General features: G+C 42.4%; 1 pseudogene; it reads right to left on the reverse strand.

The window, feature by feature from the left end:
* Positions 1–200: 200 nt before the first annotated feature.
* Positions 201–20,484, reverse strand: LOC119925397 (annotated as a pseudogene).
* Between the last annotated feature and the right edge of the window lie 968 nt (positions 20,485–21,452).

The following is a 21,452-nucleotide window of genomic DNA, read 5'->3' on the forward strand; positions in this document are numbered from 1 at the left end:
ACTGTATCCACCCCGATCTCCTCATATCCACCCCTGCACTTAGTACAGTACTTGGCGCATAGTAAGCACCCAACGAACACCAGAGTTATTATTATTGCTAAGTATGGGCAGGACCTTGTAAGGTGAATTGAACTTTAGGCTCCTAAGAGATGTTTGAAGCCCAATTAGACCTTCAAAATGCAAACATGTGGCTTATTAATTCATTCTTTCAAAGCCACTTTCCTCTTCCATAACTTCTTCATGGCATTCTTTACCACTGAGTTCCTCAGGGTGTAGATCTGAGGGTTCAACATGGGGGTGATGATGGTATGAAATGTGGCAGCCATTTTATCTTCCACAAAGGTGTTGTCCGATCTCAAGTACATAAAAGTACAGGGACCAGAGAAGATGATGACCACAGTGAGGTGAGAACAACAGGTGGAGAGAGCTTTTTGCTGTCCTTCCTCGCTCTGCTGTCTCAGGTTCCACAATATGATGGCATAAGAGAAGAACAAGATGAGAAAGCTTCCTAAAGTGATCGTCCCACTATTGGCCGTGACTACAACATCAGCGACATGGGTGTTGGCACGGCAAATTTCAGCGTGGGATGGACATCGCAAAAATAGTGATCGATCACATTGGGGCCCCAGAGGAGCAGCTGGACAGCCAGGGGCACCTGAATGATGGAATGGATGAAGCCCCCAACCTATGTGCCCATGAGCACACAGACCGGTTCATGATGTTCATGTAATGGAGGGGTTTGCAGATAGCCACGTAACCATCATAGGCCAACACTGTAAGGAGGGAGATCTCAGTGCAACCAAAGAAATGGACACCAGAAAGTTGCATCATACACCCCTCAAAGGAGATGGTTTTCCTCTCAGAGATCAGGTCCTTAATTATCTTGGGGGGTGTGATGGAGAAGTGGCAAAGATCTACCAGAGACAGATGACTGAGTAAGAAGTACATGGGTGACCTGTAGAGGTTTCCAAAACAGACAGACAGCATGATGAGGACGTTTCCCAGAAGGATGATGGCATAGAAAAGGAAAAATATCACAAAACATGCCTTCGGCCCTTTATGTTTTAAGAAAGTGCCAAGAGCTCAAATTCGACGACATTGTTTATATTTTCCATGGATTAATTAAATGGCAAAGTGCATAGGAGGATATTAATTTCCTTAGAATGGTACAAAAGAAATGACACTATTGATTGTAATGTAGATAGACTCACAGTTCCTGAGGGAAGAAAACCACAGTTATCAAGGGGACAGAATCCTGAATCTTTTTAGTTGTATTTTTCGGTTTCATTTACTAAAGGGTTACCATCATTAAAGGTTGCCTCCTGTTTAGAAAGGTCATGTTTGCACCTCTTCCATTCTGACAGGCATCTGAGCCAAAGCTTCAGGCAAGAAAAGTAGGAGAGGTAATCAGAAGGACCTAGCTTCTAATCCTGGCTCTGCCATATTCTTTTGTGTGACCTTAGGCAAATCACTTCACTTCTCTGAGCCTCAATTACTGCATCTGTAAAATGGGAATTGAGTACCTGTTTTTCCCCTATTTAGACTGTTTACCTGATATGGGACAGGGATTGTGCCTAATCAGAACTTTCCCAACATTTAGTACAAAGCTTGGTACATAGTAAGTGCTTAACAAATACCAAATTAATATTAATAATTATAATTGATTATATATTAAAATAATCAATATTATAACAGTATATATTTTTGTACAATACAAATATTAGTAGTACAAAAATGCATTAATCTATAAATAACAGAGAATATTATGTTATGATGTTAATTAATTGAAAATAATTAGTTAATTTGTATTAATAATTATTATTACTGTTATTATTCCTTGTGCCAGGTCACAATGTTGGCAATGGGCAGAACCTGTATTAAAACCCAGGCCATTTCTAGTAGATCAATCTACTCAACTTAACATTTTTGTGCCTCTGTTTCCTCATCTGTAAATTAGGGATTCCTGTTCTTCCTCTAAATCTGAAAGCTGCATGGAACTGTGTCCAACCTGATCATCTTGTATCTACTTCAGAGATTAGAATAGTCTTTGGCACATAGTAAGCTCTTAACAAATCCCACAATTATTATTATTAATATTATTATTAGAGCAATGAACCTAATTCCTTCTGTGCAAGAACAGCTTTGTATGTACCTGCTACACTCCTGAATCAATGGGGCCCACAGTTATTCAGAGAACAGATAAGGAAGCTCCATCACTAGAGCACTCCTGTGTGGAGAGAGACCAGGAATGCCCCCACCCCCACCCCAACGCAGAGCCTTCTGCCTCACAAACATGAAGGAAGCAGAGCCTCAGCTCATGACCACTGAACAGTAAGCAGGGCGGGTTCAAGACTGAAGACTGATATCCTCTGGCAGGATTAAGAGAAAAAAGGAAGGTTTTTCTTTGTGTGTACAAGAGAGAATGAGCTCTTTTAGACACACGGGGAAGAATAGCCCTTCTGCATTATTCATTATAATTGCTCTTTTGATAGAATAAAAAACCTAACGGCCATGTTGATCAAGAAAATGAAGAATCTTGAATTTAGATACCAAGACAAATGTTTCTTTCTATTGTACAATTGTCCTCTTATTATATTGCAGGCAGTAATTAAATAAATTTGCTTAAATGAATGAATACAGCAGGATATCATTATTATTGTTATTGCATTGTTAAGTATCAGTCAAGGACCATCTAAGCTCCTGCATAGATATGAGTTAATCAGATTAGATTCAGTACCTGCCCCACATGGGGCTCATAGTCTAAGTAGGAGGAAGAACAGTTATTGAATCCCCATTTTACAGATGAGGATACTGAAACACAGAGAATTAAAGTGACTTGCCCATGGTTACACAACAGGCTATTGTTAGAACTGGGATTAGAACCTGGGTCCTCTGGCTCCCAGGAACATGCCCTTTACATTAAGCCGTGCTGCTTCCCATTCAAGGCTGATGCCATGTAAAATGGGAAAACACTTAATACCATCGTGTCTCATAATCAGAAAACCTGGAGAAAATCACTACTGCTGCACTGTCTCAAGATAATTCTAAGATAAAGGAGTATAAATTATATCTCAAGTGGGTCAGGTACTCATGGCTTGAAGATATTAGCACCAAATGTTTGTTCCCTATATAGAATGTTAACAAAAGAGTCAAAATTTAGAAAGGTTAAAATCATGGTTCAGATTGTAAACCCCTAAACAAATACCATGAAAGCCAAACCCCTTTGATAAATTAGTGGCAGTGTTGTCATCACTATTTATTTTCCACTATTTATTTCTTATCCTCTCATTTAAAGCCTGCCGTTGCTATGTTAGTGCTTTCTCTCTTATTTGGTAGTGAGAACAGATTTCTCTGAAAATATCCAGGAGAGAAAATGGAATTTAACCTCTCTTAAATCAACTTTGAACTCATTAATTTAGACTTCTGACTGAATTAGATTCCTGTTTCTGCTGTTATTCGTTGTCTCCCCCGATGATTTCCAGGGTGGTGAATAGAAACTGCTGGGTCTATTGATTCTTCGATGTTGTCTTTCCCCTGTGAGACTCAAACAATGGTGGAGAAATCGCAAGAGCCAAGACCCTGTGAGCTCTCACTAGCCTGTAAACTCCTTAAGGGCAGGGAAGGTATCTACCAACTCCATTGCATTGCAGTCTCTCAAGGGCTTAGTACAGTGTTCTGCACACAGTAAGCAATAAATACCAATAAATACCTTCGACTGACTGAGCATTCACACTTTGTGATACTAATCTTCAGGGATTTATGCTGAAGAGAGAAACCTATTATCCCTCTTCAGAAACCTGCTGCTCAGCCTGATGATGATGAATCCATTGAATATAAACCCTCTTCCAAATGTAGTATTCTCTTCCAAATGTAGAAACTCCTCACCCTGGGCTTCAAAGCTCTCCATCACCTCACCCCCTCCTACCTCACCTCCCTTCTCTCCTTCTACAGCCCAGCCCACACCCTCTGCTCCTCTGCTGCTAATCTCCTCACCATACCTTGTTCTCGCCTGTCCCGCCATCGACCCCCGGCCCACGTCATCCCCCGGGCCTGGAATGCCCTCCCTCTGCCCATCCGCCAAGCTAGCTCTCTTCCTCCCTTCAAGGCCCTACTGAGAGCTCACCTCCTCCAGGAGGTCTTCCCAGACTGAGCCCCTTCCTTCCTCTCCCCCTCGTCCCCCTCTCCATCCCCCATCTTACCTCCTTCCCTTCCCCACAGCACCTATATATGTGTATATATGCTTGTACATATTTATCACTCTATTTATTTATTTATTTATTTTACTTGTACATATCTATTCTATTGATTTTATTTTGTTAGTATGTTTGGTTTTGTTCTCTGTCTCCCCCTTTTAGACTGTGAGCCCACTGCTGGGTAAGGACTGTCTCTATATGTTACCAACTTGTACTTCCCAAGCGCTTAGTACAGTGCTCTGCACACAGTAAGCGCTCAATAAATATGATTCATGATGATGATGATGTGGTCTTGGATTCTACCTCATAACCAACCCATCAGCACTATTTCAGACTTGCTTTGTCTGGTTTTCAGGCCAGAAACTGTGGTCAAAGAGCCTTCCCCACAGGATATTTTCAGATGTAGGATTTTGTTGCCACATATGGATTAATACAGACAATGCACATGTTGCGGAAATAACAACCAAATAATGGTCTTTGTTAACTGTTGCTCTGGTTACCTCATGTCCTTCACCACCTTCTTATTCAGCACATCAGTTGTTTATTCCAAATGCTTCCCCCAGATTTCTAGCCCTTCTGTCTGCTTCCTTTTCATCTTCGTTGATATGGATTATACATCCATTTGAGTCGTTTTAATTCCTAAAATGAATCCTAAATTATAGCAATTTTTCCACAGCTCCATTGTTCGTTATCATGACATGATTCTCTGGCAAAGTAACTTAAAGTGCATCGCAGACCTCTATATAGATTAAAACAGATCTCCCTTTTTGTATGGATACTTGTGGCTCCTGCAAATCATGCCTCATTAAAATAGCAATAATAATAATAATAACAACAATGGTATTTGTTAAGCACTTATTATGTGCCAAGCACTGTTCCAAACACTGGAGTAGACAATAGTTAATCAGGTTGGACATGGTACATGTGCTACACGGGGTTTCCAGTCTAGATAGGAGAAAGAAGAAGTATTTCATTCCCATTTCATTCCCATTTCACAGTTGAGTAAACTGAGGCACAAGCAAATTAAGTGACTTGCCTCACATCACACAGAAGCAAGTGGCCCGATCAGAATTAGACCCCAGGAACTCTGACTCCCAGGCCCAAGCCCTTTCCCGTAGGCCATTCTACTGTGAGTTTAGCCCCATATTACTTTCCACTCAGTTTGCAGTCTCCTGAACAATCTAGGACAGAGTTGAACCCAGTTAAAAAGTGATTAAAGTAAATCAATGCACTGAGAGTTAGAAGAGAGCAAAGTGGCTTTGTGAAATACTACAATATATTACATCAGCTAAACCCAGAGAAATATATTGTTTATAGACCCCTGCTTGGTAAGAGTGTAATTCCGTTCACTACAGCAAAGCAGGCCTTATTTGGTGTATCACCCATAAAAGTATCTGTTTTACAAAAATGGTGTATAAATGAATAGTACAGTTAAAACTTATTCTATTGTACCTAAAATGTCCTAATGACTTTCTAGGTGTGGTGGAAGGGATGGAGGTGGGAATAGTTACTGGAAACAGTGGCCGAGGCAACCATCAGCTTCTCCATGACTTGTGATTTCAGTTTCAAAAGGTTTCCAGTCAGTGACTCTATACAACCCAACAGAAAATCAAGCCTGGATTTGATCGCTCCAATTTTTCCCCTCGTTATGAGCTTTCGGGTTGTAAGTGGAGAATGTATTTCTAGGACCTCAGATGCCATTTTTATTTCAAACATACATCAAGAGACCTTGTGCTGAACCATATTCAACTGCAAAGAAATGAGCAGGGAGTGTGTCCACTATTCTGTCCTACTATACTCTCTCAAGCGTTTAATACAGTGCTCTGCACATAGTAAGTGCTCAGTAAAAATGATCAATTGATAGATTGTGTCTTTGGTTCTTGGATTCTTTGCCTCCCTCTACTGCCTCATACTAAACTACAAAGAGACCATTTTCAAAACCTAAAAATGCATTTTTTAATGTTCCCATTTTAACAAAGTTAGTTCCTTGAAAATCTCACCAGCAAACCTTGCTTCAAGGAATGGGTTTTCAGCTTTTCCACTGCTCCTTTCTGAGCTCATTCGGGGCTCTTTGCAAAGCTGGAAAAGAATGGTCTCTCAGCAAATGCCGAGGGTTATTCTAAGATCCTTTTCCCCCTGCTCTCAGAAAGAAGCAAACACTATAGTTATACACTTGCCCTTCACTCCTAAAATCTGAGCTATAACAGCATCGTTGCTCCCCAAAGTCACTTCTCCCCCTTCTCCAACACCCCGGCTCTCAACACTCTCTGCTACTCTCCCATCCTTCCTAGCAGTATCCTCAGGTGGGGTCTCCTCCCTCTTCTCAAATGCTACTCCGGCCACCTGTGCCTCCGACCCCATTCCCTCTCATCTTATGAAATCTCTCACTCCATCCCTCCTCCCCTCCTTAACTTCCATCTTCAACCACTCACTCACCACTGGTTCCTTCCCCTCTTCCTTCAAACATGCCCACGTCTCTCCCATCCTAAAAAAACCCTCTCTTGACCCCACTTCCTCTTCTAGTTATTGTCCTATCTCCCTCCTACCATTTCTTTCCAAACTCCTTGAAAGAGTCGTCTACACACACTGCCTCGAATTCCTCAAGGCCAACTCTCTCCTCGACCCCTTCCAATCTGGCTTCCGTCCCCTATATTCCATGGAAACTGCCCTCTCAAAGGTCACCAATGACCTCCTGCTTAACAAACCCAACGTCTCCTACTCTATCCTAATCCTCCTAGACCTCTAAGATGCCTTTGACACTGTGGACCACCCCCTTCTCCTCAACACATTATCCAACCTTGACTTCACAGACACTGTCCTCTCCTGGTTCTTCTTTTATCTCTCCGGCCGTTCATTCTCAGTCTCTTTTGCGGGCTCCTCCTCCCCCTCCCAACTCCTTAGTGTAGGGGTTCCTCAAGGGTCAGTTCTTGGTCCCTTTCTGTACTCTATCGACACTCACTCCCTTGCTGAACTCATTCGCTTCCACGGCTTCAACTATGATCTCTATGCTGATGACACCCAAATCTACATCTCTGCCCCTGCTCTCTCTCCCTCCCTTCAGGCTTGTGTCTCCTCCTGCCTTCAAGACATCTCCATCTGGATGTCTGTCTGCCATCTAAAACTCAGTATATTCAAGACTGAACTCCTTATCTTCCCTCTCAAACCCTGACCTCTCCCTGACTTTCCCATCACTGTTGATTGCAATACCATCCTTCGGGTCTCACAAGCCCGCAACCTTGGTGTCCTCCTCGACTCTGCTCTCTCTTTCACCCCCACATCCAATCCGTCACCAAAACCTGCCGGTCTCACCCCCACAGCATCGCCAAGATACGCCCTTTCCTCTCCATCCAGACTGCTACCCTTCTGGTTCTCATCCTCATCCTCAATCTCTCATCCTATCCCGACTGGATTACTGCATCAGCTTCCTCTCTGATCTCCTATTCTCCTGTCTCTCCCCACTTCAATCTATACTTCACGCTGCTTCCCGGATCATCTTTGTTCAGAAACTCTCTGGGCATGTTACTCTCCTCCTCAAAATTCTCCAGGGGCTACCAATCTACCTACACATCAGGCAAAAACTCCTCACTCTCGGCTTCAAGGCTCTCCATCACCTCGCCCCCTCCTACCTCACCTTCCTTCTTTCCTTCTACAGCACAGCCCGCATCCTCCACTCCTCTGCCGCTAACCTCCTCACTGTGCCTCGTTCTAGCCTGTCCCGCCATCGACCCCTGGCCCACGTCCTCCCCCTGGCCTGGAATGCCCTCCCTCCACGCAACCGCCAAGCTAGGTCTCTTCCTCCCTTCAAAGCCCTACCAAGAGCTCACCTCCTCCAGGAGGCCTTCCCAGACTGAGCCCCCTCCTTCCTCTCCCCCTCCTTCCTCTCCCCCTCCTTCTTCTCCCCCTCCCCATCCCCCTGCCCTACTTCCTCCCCCTCCCCTTAGCACCTGTATATATGTTTGTACAGATTTATTACTCTATTAATTTTACTTTTACATATTTTCTATTCCATTTATTTTATTTTGTTGATATGTTTTGTTTTGTTGTCTGTCTCCCCCTTTTATACTGTGAGCACGTTGTTGGGTAGGGACTGTCTCTATATGTTGCCAACTTGTACTTCCCAAGTGCTTAGTACAGTGCTCTGCACATAGTAAGCGCTCAATACGAATGAATGAACGAATATTCTGAAGGTTCTTATGTATTTTTCAAAATAAAGAAGAGATTTGTGCTGCAAACTGTCACAAAGCAAAACAAAAAACTAATGACTGAGCATCAACATGCCTGATTGCCCAACATAGAGACACCAGCTATCCAAGCAGTAACCAAGCTAAATCACCAACAGGACAGGGCAAGAATCAACCTGATGCATCAATGATCATTACCTCCTATTCAAAGGAGCTTAGGAAACCCCAAAGACTCCAAGGAGATTTCCTTTTGATTGGGAATTTCTCCTCTTGCATAGGACAGAGAAAAAGAAGGTCCACCTTCTGAGAATTTCATTTTTAATGTTTAGGATCATACTCTAGGAGCTTGACACTTAGAAGGATTTGTCTAGGGGTTGAGATGAGATACCCTATGCCCCATTTAGCATACTTAGGACTTGTGGGACAAGAAAGGTAGATTGAAAAAGTCATTCAAGAGCAATAAACTCATTGTGGGGAGGGGATATGACTGTTATACTGTTCTCTCCCAAGCATTTAGTACAGTGCTGTGCATACATTAAGTTCTCAATAGATACGACTGTAGGAAGGAAAGAGGGAGGAAAGGAAGGGAGGAAGGAAGGAAGGGAAGGAGAGAAAGAGGGAAGAAAGGAAAAAGGCAGGGAGGGATGAAGGAAGGGAAGGAAGGAGGGAGGGAGGGAAAGAAGGAAGGAGGGAAGGAAGGAGGGAGGGAAGAAGGAAGGAAGGAAGGAAGGCAGCAGCGCTCTTGAAAATGGCCTCTAGCATACTCACCTTGGGAGAGTAGAAAAAAAATTCTGATCTTCCCCAACAAATCCCTCATTCTCTCTACTCTCTCCCCCTTCTATGTCACCTCATACTTGGATTTGTACCCTTTATTCACCTACCTTCTAGCTCCACCAGCACTTAGGTACAGATCCATAATTTACTTTAATGTCTGTTGCTCCAACTAGAGTGCAAATTCCTGGTGGGCATGAGATGTGTCTATCAACTCTGTTGTATTGCACTCTCGCCCAAGTGTTTAGTACAGTGGCCTGCACAGGTGAACACTAAATAAATACCACCTTTTGACCTCCTTTTGATGAGTGATCATTTATGAAGGACACAGATAACCCCTATTCACATAGATTCCATCTGATTAGATCTTTCCTCAAGAGATGAACTTCTTTCTTTACCAAAATCAGGCTAAGGTTTGATGCTCCCTGGACTCCTGGATTTGGATCCTGAGGCAGGAACTAAATCTGAGCTTGTATCTACGCCTGTGTTTAGCTCAGTACATAGCCCAGAGAAAGTGTTTAGTAAATACCAAAAAAATAGTAAATTGAAGTCCTTTTAAAAATCAAATTTATGATTGTGAGGGACTCTAGATTACATCCCACTTCGATGTTGGCTACATCTGTCTCCATCAAGTGGGGATTAGTCTTTCAAAATCCCAGGTTTAGATGTGGAAACTAATTTGGGGCAAATTCTGTTGCTTCAGATAGAGGTACTTTTTGTTTTGTTTTTGTTTATTTTATGGTATTTGTTAACCTTGTATTGTATGTCAGGCACTGTTCTAAGCGTTGGGGTAGGTACAAGATAATCAGGTGGACATAGTCCCTGTCTCATATAGGGCTCATAGACTTAATCCCCATTTGACAGATGAGGAAACTGAGGCACAGGGAAATGAAGTGACTAGTCTAAGTTCACCTGGGAATAGAACCCAAGTCCTCTGACTCATAGGCTCATGCTCTTTCCAGGTTGTTGTTCTAATTAGAGATTACTGATACAGACAGAGCCACAGGCATCTGAACCCAGCACAATCAGAACTTCTATCAGCACAGGTGGATAGAGCTTGAGCTTGGTTCAGAAAAAGGATTGTAGTTCAGGATGATCTAGTGGTATCTAAAAAAAAAAATGTTTTTGTAGGGATCTGCATTGATTGGGTTTACCAGACTCTGAATTTCAGTTTTTGACATTGCTGATGAATTTTAAAATGGAACATTAGTTAATTTCCATTAACAATGCATCATTCTACAAACAGAAGAGGAATTATTCAGATAATTGGCCAGGAAAATCCAGGCCTAAATGTCCCACTTTTCCTCCAAAATGAAGTTTGAGTTACTGATTTAATCACTTTGCCAAACCCAAGGTGAAGTAGAGAAAAGTCACTTGGTGAATTCAGACAGTTCAAAACAAAGAAATCCACTTGTCTATCAATTTACCTGAGCAATTCAGACAAAATTTAGGTTTGGAGGGTTTCCATCTGAATTTCTGTATAACTGTGTAGACCTCTCTGAATATTGCAAGAGGATTTATCTCTGACCTGAAAATGCCAATTTATTTTGGTATGGTGCTACCTGGATAATTCAAAATCAAATTCACTGAATTCCCCACATTTCTCAAAAGAGTTTGTGATTTTCACAAACCATTCAATAATCAATAACAATATTAATTAAGCATCTAGAAATGCATGAATTATAATATTAAGTTCCAGGAAGAAAATATAGATAATTTCAGACTCTGACACTGCCACTCAAAAAAGTAAGAATCTAAACAAGGGAAGAAATGTATTTTATAATCTGTCTTCCTTTATAATAATAATAATGATGATATTTATTAAGCACTTACTATGTGCAAAGCATTGTTCTAAGCGCTAGGGGTATACAAAGTGATTAGGTTATCCCACATGGTGCTCACAGTCTTAATCCCCATTTACCAAATGAGGTAACTGAGGCACAGAGAAGTTAAGTGACTTGCCCAAAGTCACACAGCTGACAAGTGGCGAATCTGGGATTAGAACCCATGACCTCTGACTCCCAAGCCTATACTCTTTCCACTGAGCCATGCTCCTTCTCTGTAGACATTGAACTCCTTGTGGACAAGAATTGTGCCTACCAAAGCTATTGCATTGTTCTTTCCCAAGTTCTTAGTACATGTTCTGCATACAGGAAACATTCAAACAATATCGATTGATTGAAAGACACAGGTGGAAAAAATGTAAAACCAGGACCAACACTAAAAGATTACTTTTCATGTCTCATCTCACCACTCCTCTGAGCCACCCAGTCCCAAATGCCTCAGTCTTTCCAATATTCTCTATTTTGAAAAAGAAATCGTTCCTAGGGGAAGGGAGGGAGAGGAGAACAACCACCATGATCTAGTGGAAAGAGCATGGGTCTGGGAGTCAGAAGGACCTGGGTTCTAATGCTGGCTCCACCAGTTGGCTGCTGTGTGACTTTGGGAAAGTTGCTTCACTTCTCTGTGTCTTAGTTATCTCAGCTGTAAAATAGGGATTCAGACTGTGAGCCCTATGTGGGACATGGACTGTGTCCAGCCTGATTAGCTGGTATCTACCCCAACTCTTAGTACAGTGTCTAGCACATAGAAAGCACGTAACAAATACCATTTTAAAAAAAGAATCTTGGTGTCTAGCTGAAGAGTGGTAGGGCCCTGAACTGCCCCCAGGAACCCAGGAATTTTGGTAGTGGGGGAGTGCCAAGCCCCCTGTGGAAAGCAATTTGAAAGGCAAAATGTCATTGTAATGCAACTGGATTTCTCAAATAAATTTGAATCTAGCTTATGTTGCCCTATTGCCCAATGTAAATATAGTAGTTCTCATAGATGCCAATTATAATTAGCAGAGATATCCAGAGCATCAAGGAACTCACTTACTAATATCTCAGTTCCAGCAAAGAATGAATTGGAAAGAAGCAATCATCCGTTGAATGGCATGATTCTCTTCTCTTGGAACAAATATGCAAGAGAAGCAGTATGGCCTAGTGGAAAGAATCCGTGCCTGGGATTCAGAAGACCTGGATTCCAATCCTGGCTCCATCAATTCCCTGCTTTGTGAACTTGACCAAGTCACTTAACTTCTCTGGGCCTCTGTTGTCTCATTTGTAAAATGGGGATTAAGACTGTGAGCCATATATGGAACAGGGACTATGTCCAACCCAATTATCTTGTATCTACCCCAGTGCTTAGTACATTGTCTGGCAGGTGGTAATCAGATAACAACTACTATATATTTTTTTAAAAGATCTGCCTTAACTAAGGAGAAACAGAAGTCTATGAAGGAGAAACAGTGAGGGAGAAGTATGTGGAAAGACAAGATTACAGCATGTCATGATAGTGATACTAATGAGCAGTTTCCCCAGAGAAATCCAGGTTTAGACATGACAAATAATGATTTTGATAGCTTCAGAAATCAGGAAAATCCCCGAAGGTTGAACTTAGTTCCATGGCTGACAACTTCTTCAGGAGAGACAGAGTGAAAAGAGGAGGAGGATTTTAGCAGATAAGCAAGAAGATTGGGTTTTGAGAATGGCAAGCACATTTAGCATGATAATGATAATAATAATGGCATTTGTTAAGCACTTACAAGAAGATGGACATTTTAAGACTTACTTAAAAATTCTGGGTTAATCTAATCTAATCTAATCTAATCTAATCAATCATATTTATTGAGCACTTACTGTGTGCAGAGCACTGTACTAAGCGCTTGGGAAATACAAGTTGGTAACATATAGAGACAGTCCCTACCCAAAAGTGGGCTTACAGTCTAAAAGGGGGAGACAGAGAACAAAACCGAACATACTAACAAAATAAAATAAATAGAATAGATATGTACAAATAAAATAAATAAATAAATAGAGTAATAAATATGTACAAACATATATACATATATACAGGTGCTGTGGGGAAGGGATGGAGGCAAGATGGGGGGGATGGAGAGGAGGAGGAGGGGGAGAGGAAGGAAGGGGCTCAGTCTGGGAAGGCCTCCTCAAGGAGGTGAGCTCTCAGTAGGGCCTTGAAGGGAGGAAGAGAGCTAGCTTGACGGATGGGCAGAGGGAGGGCATTCCAGGCCCGGGGGATGATGTGGGCCAGGTGTCGATGGCAGGACAGGCGAGAACAAGGTACGGTGAGGAGATTAGCAGCAGAGGAGCAGAGGGGGCGGGGTGGTCTGTAGAAGGAGAGAAGGGAGGTGAGGTAGGAGGGGGCGAGGTGATGGAGAGCCTTGAAACCCAGGGTGAGGAGTTTCTGCATGATGCGTAGATTGATTGGTAGCCACTTGAGATTTTTGAGGAGGTGAGTAACATGCCCAGAGCGCTTCTGGACAAAGACAATCCGGGCAGCAGCATGAAGTGTGGATTGAAGTGGGGAGAGACACGAGGATGGGAGATCAGAGAGAAGGCTGTGAGTTACCAAAGGACTTAGGAGACTGGCCAAAACAGCACACGATCTCATTTTACCTTGATTACATCATGTTCTAGAGAAATAATTTCGGGCTCTGTTCTTTCAGTTGGAGATATCTTTTCAGCCAACTCAGGGTACAAAGCACCACCTTGGGCATAAAAGAGGAGATGAAACTGCCAGTCTGTGCTGAATTGGGGTCAGCAGTAATCAGTGTATCAGTGGTATTTATTGAGCACTTACTATTTGCAAGAGCGCTTAGTACAGTGCTCTGCACATAGTAAGCGCTCAATAAATACGATTGATTGATTGTTCTAAGAGCTTGGGAGTGTACAATATAATTAGCAGAATCATTCCCTCTCCATAATGAACTTAGAGTCCAGTGGGAGAGACAAGGGCCCCAATTTCTGGAGCCCCTGAAATTGTTTCCTTTTCAACAGTTTTTGTCATTGAATAAGTTACTTTCTTCAAAAATGTTCATCAAATTATTTTAAGTGCTTTTTAAATCAAACACATTACTTAAAAAATAAACTTTGTCACATCAGATTTCAGATGTAAAAATACTTCATAGCTTTCGTGAAATTATTCCACAAATATCCTTATGTCTTTTTCTTGCTTTAATGCAGGCCTCCAAAGCAAACACCTGTACACATGACAGTTACAGGTAAATCAACTTGTGAAGAAAACACAGTTTTACATTGAAGAGGATGACGGTACTCCAGGGGTTTTTAATTTGAACCATGTCCACCTCAGCACCCATAAACCTAAGTAATCTGAGTATCTATGGATTTGACCAGTCCTCCCATAATTCCTAAATTCAAAGCCAATCACAGCCCTTCTGTCCACCAGAAAATTCAAGATTCTACACACCTGGTCTGTTTAAGTACAGGTGAAGGGCAACGTGAGCACACTTATATTCCTGAAACTTGCTCAGTCCATCATTGGCATTTACTGAGCACTTACTGGGTGTAGAACACTGTATTAAGCCCTTGAACACTATACTAAATATTCACACTACTCATGTGGCCTGAAACCCCTTCCCCTATGAAATGTACCAGACACAGCTCTCCACCTATCCCTCCTTTATTTCATCTTCTCCAGGAATCCTATCCCAAGTAAGGCTCCTATCCAAGTTCTTCCATCCCAAAGCTTATTGTGTACACAACACTGTACTAAGCACTTGGGAGAACACAAGTCAACACAATGCATGTATCAATATATAGTTTGGTGATATACAATAATCTATACACATTGCTTATTTCTTCCACCGCATATTAATCTCTCATCTTATTGAGAGATAAGAACCAATTTCATCCTGGTTCTTCTTTCTGCTCTCACTATTGGAAAATATCTATGTCCTTCCGACTCCCCCATTACATGTATAAGCTCCTTCCGGCAGAGAACATTTGATCTATTGTATAGTTCTCTGCACACAGTAGATTGATTGAGCCTTGCAATTTCCCAAAGAGCTGCAGCTGCAGTTTAGCGAATAATGGGTACCTACAGAAATGCTGAGTTTGAAGTTACTCAAACTGATTAGCAGGAGGTTCACCAGAGCTGACGAAAAACTTGCTTCTGATAAGTCACAACTTGGCCTCTGAAGCAGATGTGTGGGGAGAGAGAAACTCTCTACACTCAAATAGAAACTTCTTACCAACAGCACTCATTCACGTGGCCCTCTCCTACCTCACCTCGCTATTCTTCTACTACATCCCTGCCCACACTCTTAGCCCCTCTAATGCCAACCTACTCACTGTATTTAGATCTTATCTATCTCATGGCCGACCTCTCACCCAAATCCTGCCTCTGTCCTGGAACCTCCTCCCTCTTTATATCTGACAGACAATTGCTCTCTCCACCTTCAAACCCTTATTGTAGCCACATCTCTACCAAGAGGACTTCCCTGACTAAGCCCTCCTTTCCTCTCTCCCACTCCCTACTGGGTCGACGTGATTTGTTCCCTTTATCCATCCCTGCTCCCACCCCCAGAACACTTATGCACTTATCTGTAATTTTATTTATATTAATGTTTTTCTCTCCATCTAGATTGTGAGCTCATTGTGGGCAGGTAATGTGTCTGTTTAATTACTGTATTTTACTCTCCTGTGCACTTAGTACAGTGTTCTGTACACAGTAAGTGCTCAATAAATATGATTGACTGACTGATTCAGACGGGAGAGAGGCACACACAGATGAACTTCTCCCAAGGGCCTTGATAAAGTCCCAGATTCTTGAAGCTCAAGATAGAGATGGACCTTTGATGGGTTGTGAAGAGAGACTATCAGACCTTGTGTGAGGCACACATTCATTCATTCAAACGTATTTATTGAGCACTTACTGTGTGCAGAGTACTGTACTAAGCACTTTGAAAGTACAGATCCCCTGACCATAAGCACCAGGGCTAAATCAAGATCCAGACTCAACTTGGTACCCAGAATCGACCTTCCTGAGTCTTGGGAAAATAGCCCTCACCTCCCAGACTGGGGCCATCACAGTGGTGGCCCTTGCCTACTTTTTTCCAACAGACTACTGACCCAATCCCCATAACTAATCTGTCCTTTACACACTCTGCCCACAGTCTTCTTTTCTACTCTTCCCTCTGAGATTTATTTTTTAAATTGTATGCCTTAAGTGCTTATTAAGTGCCAGGTACTATACTAAGTGCTGGGGTAGATACAAGATAATCAGATTGGACACTGTCCCTGTACCATGTAGATCTCACAGTCTAAATCCTTGAAACTGAGGCACAGAGAGGTTAAGTGATTTGCCCAAGGTCACACAGTAGACAAGTGGCAGAGCCAGGATTAGAACCTGGATTCTCTGACTTCCAGGCCTATGCTCTTTTGACTAGGCCACCCTGCTTCTCAAAGTTTTGTCATTAACTTCAAACTCTTCCTTCAGCAGAGACTGGGAACACAGCTTTCGTTCTGGTTCGTCTCTTCACTTGTGGCAAGCTTGAGATAAACTTACTCTACAGGTTCTCCATAGAGGAGTGGAGCAAGACCAGAACAAGCATATCATACATCCCAGCATGGAGGGACACATCTCCCTCCCAGCAGGACCCCTCCAATTGGCTGAGATGCTCCCTCTTCCCTTTCAGTGCTAACCTTTCTAACAAGGAGATGGCTTTGGTTTTTCTGTCTTGAAATTATTTAAGAAGATGGAGAAATCCAGCCTTACGTTGGGGACCATGTTGCCAGAATCAGTTTGTCTGGTCATTTTGCTTCAGGCCTGGTAGAGCTACACTCATTCATTGTTCGTTTAGTCACAACCTGAAGGGGTTTCAGTAACACTATGCTCTCCCATACTTCTAGCATCCAAATCCTGTGGATCGACTCAAATCCTCCCAAGCCCCCAAGTCCTCTAAGTCATGACACAGTACTTTGGTCGTTTTAGCTCTGCGGAGCTGCCTAATTCCTAACATGAGCAGGCATTCTGCTGAATCTTCAAGCTGCTCACCCATGTGCCTGTTTCCCACAATAGCATGAGATTAGGATTCAAAAATGGGACCTGCAATGCGAGTTTGATTGTGAGACCCATGAAGTTCACAGATTGATTCTAACTGGATTATTTTGTATCTACTCCAGTGTTTAGTACAGTGTTTGGCATTAATAAATACTGCAATTTTTATTGCTATTGCTGTTAATGTTTTAAGAGAGTCCACACCTTGAAAAAAAAATTCCAAGTAGTGGAGAAGGAGAAGTGAACAGCCCAGTCCTTGCCCTTTCTCCTACCTGGAAAGTCCCTAAGTCAATGCCAGGAGGTCCATGCTTTGAACAATGCTTGGCACATAATAAGCGCTTAACTAGTACCATAATTATTATTTGAAGGCCCTAGAAGCAGAGTTCCGTGCTCCCCAAGTTCTAACACCCTCCCTCCCCTGCCTCCCCCACCCCCCACCCCTCACACACTGCCAGGGGAGGTCCAGGGGTTGATTAACAAATTCTAAGTTTAATCAAGGTCACTTTCCTAGAAGAGTGGACTTTGATTTGATAGATGGAACAGTGGACAGGGAGAAGACTCTGATCAGGAAGTCTAACTAGGAGATAAAACTAAATCTAGAATCACTATTATTCACCCTGGGGTTTGCTCATCAGTAATTTGTTACAAAATGGAATGGAGTTTCGAAAGATCAGGACTCATAAACTTCAAACCATTTTTCTTCATTGTGGAGAAATGTGGGATGGTTTTATGCTGTAAAGAGTAAATGCTCTGCTTACTGCACACATTAAGCACTCAATAAATACGGGTGAATGAATGAATGCCCTTTTATTTAATCCCCGCCCTTCCCTGACTTAACTATCCAAAACAGATGAGTGTCTAAGCAAACCATAGGAGGGAAATATATTGTCAGGTCTTGGAAAGTCAATCTCCCTCTCCTTTCCCTCTCCTGTACTGATACAGTACAGCATCACCTTTCCCTTCTTTTCTCAGCTAACTTGAGTGATATACAAGTAGTAGCAGGTTGTTATTTTGGAGGAGGGCTGGGGGGCCGGTTGGAGGAGGAGTTATTGTATTTGTTATGTCCTTACTATGTGCCAGGCACTGTATCTACCCTGTATCTTCCCTAGGGTGGATACAAACCCATCAGGGTAGACAAAATCCATGTCCCACAGGGGGCTCACAGTCCTAATCCACATTTTACAAATGAGTTTACTGAGACAAATAGAAGTTAAGTGACTTGCCCAAGGTCATCATTTAAGAATGAGCTTCTGGCCTTGGGGAGATTTTCAATTTTTTTGGTAGGCTATTTTAAATAATTGTTAAAGAAAATACCCAAATACCAAAGACTGGGGAACAGTCCTGGCTAACTGGGCAATGCATTGTATTAAACACTCAGAAAAGTAAGGAAGAAGCACGAGACTAAACTTCAACACTCCAGAAAGCTTCCAATCAAAGGGAGCAGAGAGACACAAGTTAATTTACAGTTAGGAGGAGCAAGGGAATGGAAAGATAGATGAGGATAAACAAGTGTGAAAATAGTACAGTACACAAAACTATATCCATAAGTGCTATGAATTGCTGCAAATAAAAAAAAATACTATAGTTGGTGGTTGGGGGGATATGTCCTGATGCAAGACATGCCCTTGGAGAACTTGTGATTTTCCTCAGCATCACAAATGGACTCAACATATTTTGGTAGAAAACAAACCAGCAACTTCTGAATTTGGAGGAAAACACCAAACAACCCAATCAAGGAAGGTTGGACTTTCTTCTCTATTGCCCTTTTATTTCTTTTGACTTCCCAGTAGTTATTGAATAAGATCCCATCTCTAAGCAACTGAGGGTATATAGTGCAGTTTTCCTTGAGTCCTCTCCTGGACTCTTCACTGAGCGATAGGATAGGCCTAAGTTAATAATAGCATCTGTTCCTCTATTCCTTCAGTAGCTTTTTCAAGCAACTACTTTTTGCAAAGAACTGTACTAAGGGGCTGGGAAAAACACAAAGATACTACTACTACTACTACTACTACTACTACTACTACTACTACTAATAATAATAATAATAATAATAATAATAGTATTTGTTAAGCACTTACTCTGTGCCAAGGACTGTTCTAAGCAGTAGGGTAGATACAAGGTAATTTAAGTTATCCCACAAAGGGATCAGAGTCTTAATCACCATTTTATAGATGAGGTAACTGAGGCATAGAGAAGTGAAGTGACTTGCCCAAAGTCACACAGCTGACAAGTGGCAGAGCCAGGATTAGAACCCACGACCTCTGACTCCCAAGCCTGTGCTCTTCTCCTAAGCCACGTGGCTTCTCCTGAGAATGTCTTGAGATAAGAATTAGACACAGTCCCTTCCCCTCTAGGGGCTCTCAATCTAAAAATGAGTAGGGGTAAGCATTAGTCACAGATATTTAAAGATGAAACAATAAAAACATAAAACATACACCTACTAAGTGAAATGCACTGGGTTAAGCCCTTGACAGTAAACAAGAGAAGTAGTACCTAGCCTGGAGTTGAGAATGACAGAGTGCTCTCTGAAGAGATGGTGGAATAGGAAGCTGTGGACTAGGATTGTTTCAAGTCAATCAGGGTTAGCTCTTTGTGAGCAGAGAACGTATCTACTGACCCTATTGTATTTACCCAAGAGCTCGGTACAATGCTTTGCGCACAGTAAGTACTCAATAAATACAATTTATTGAATCATCAGTTGCCTTCCCGTCTTCCAAGACACTACATGATAGTGTAGTCGACCAGCCCAATCATGCACGACACTGATCTGACACCATTTCTCCCATCTTAACTCTTCCCAGTTATAAACTGACAGTCACAACTCACAAGAGTCTAAACACTTTTAAACTGGAGAAACTATGAAAACATGCTAGTCTTACTTTCTCCTTCTCAACACTTGGGATTCCTGTTAAACAGTTAACAGTTAAGGGATTAAAGAAAGCATTAGAGGGTCAGAGAAGAAATTATTTGAGGTCTCCCAATCCAAACCAACATGAAAACCAATACAGAGGAACTGAATCATCGAATGCAAGAAACCCCGGCCTAGGCCAGCCCCTCCAACCAACCACAGGTCTGCCGGCTCATGATGGTAACATAGTGCAGGGGCTTACAGATGGCCACGTAGTGGTCAGAAGTCATCACTGTGAACACAAACACCTCCACCCCGGCAAAGAAATATTCGACAATGAACTACAGACTTCATAAAGGATGGTTTTCCTCTCCTGGAGAGAGTCTACGATCATTTTGGGGGTGATGGCTGAGGCAAAGCAGGTGTTTTAAAAGGATAGGAAGGTCAGGAAGTAGTACATAGGTGAGCCCAGGAGGCTGTGACTGGTGATGATGGTAGTCACGATGAGCATATTCCCTCCCTCAGTCAGAGGGTACACAAACAGAAACATCACAGATAGAATTTTCTGCATCTCTGGCTTCTGAGACAGTCCCAGGAGGATGAATTCAGTCACGTTGTTTCTACTGCCCATGATTTCTGACTAGGATGGTTAACTCACAGAGGAGAGCCAGAGGCCCTGCAGACAACAGAGAGAACAAACATTAGCCAGGTGGTGGTGCAGCTCAAAACCCAATGTTTTGGAACTACTTGTAGTCCAGGAGTTCATTTTTATAAGAAAAATTATTCCTCCATTCTTTGGGAGCAACAGGCAACAGTTTCCTAGACCAGGCATCCTTTCCAAAAGGAGGTTTTCTGTAGAAAATTCACTTTTTTGCCAGAATTATTCATGAGCAAACCTAAAATTGGATGTTAAATTAGCATCAGCAGGCAATCAAAGAACCACTCACCTCGACAGCCCCCAACCTCACCTCCAGGTCCCTGGTAGCAACACAACTGCTGCTTGCCTGCCCTGTTCCTCCACCTGCTGCCAGGTTGATATGAGGCAGCACTCCCACCCCCCGACAAGGTGGGGGAAAAGTGAAGTGGGTAATGCCCAGGATCCAACCCGTGCTCAATCAGGAAGCATGTCTGGGCCCCAGTCTCTGGGAAAATTGATCTAGATTCTCCAGCTTCAGGGCCCCTTAACTTTCTACAGGCTATCTGCAACAAAAGCTAATGAACACGATTAAAAAAGGGTACTAGTTAGCTGCCCTGAATATTAACGGATGAAAAGGTAGCTGCCACCAGAATGGAATAGGCACAGATGGATTCATTTGAATAATTTCAACCTGATATTTGATTTGCCCCTTGAACTCTCACGTCCAGTTTTTATTGTAAGTTATTTTCTACACCTACATACACCCACTAATACACAGACACACTCACATTCCTTCTCTCTCACCCTGCCTATCTCCTTCCCTCCTTCCCTCCTTTCTGTATATCTTTATTGATTTATGTCTCTCTTTTCCCTCTTCCTTGATTACTAATGGAGACACACTGACAGAAAGAAGGACTTTAACCGGCACATTGTGATGAGGGAGAGTTTGCTCCTTACTCCCC

This window comes from Tachyglossus aculeatus, chromosome 3, assembly GCF_015852505.1.
Source record: "Tachyglossus aculeatus isolate mTacAcu1 chromosome 3, mTacAcu1.pri, whole genome shotgun sequence".
NCBI classification, from domain to species: Eukaryota; Metazoa; Chordata; class Mammalia; order Monotremata; family Tachyglossidae; genus Tachyglossus; species Tachyglossus aculeatus.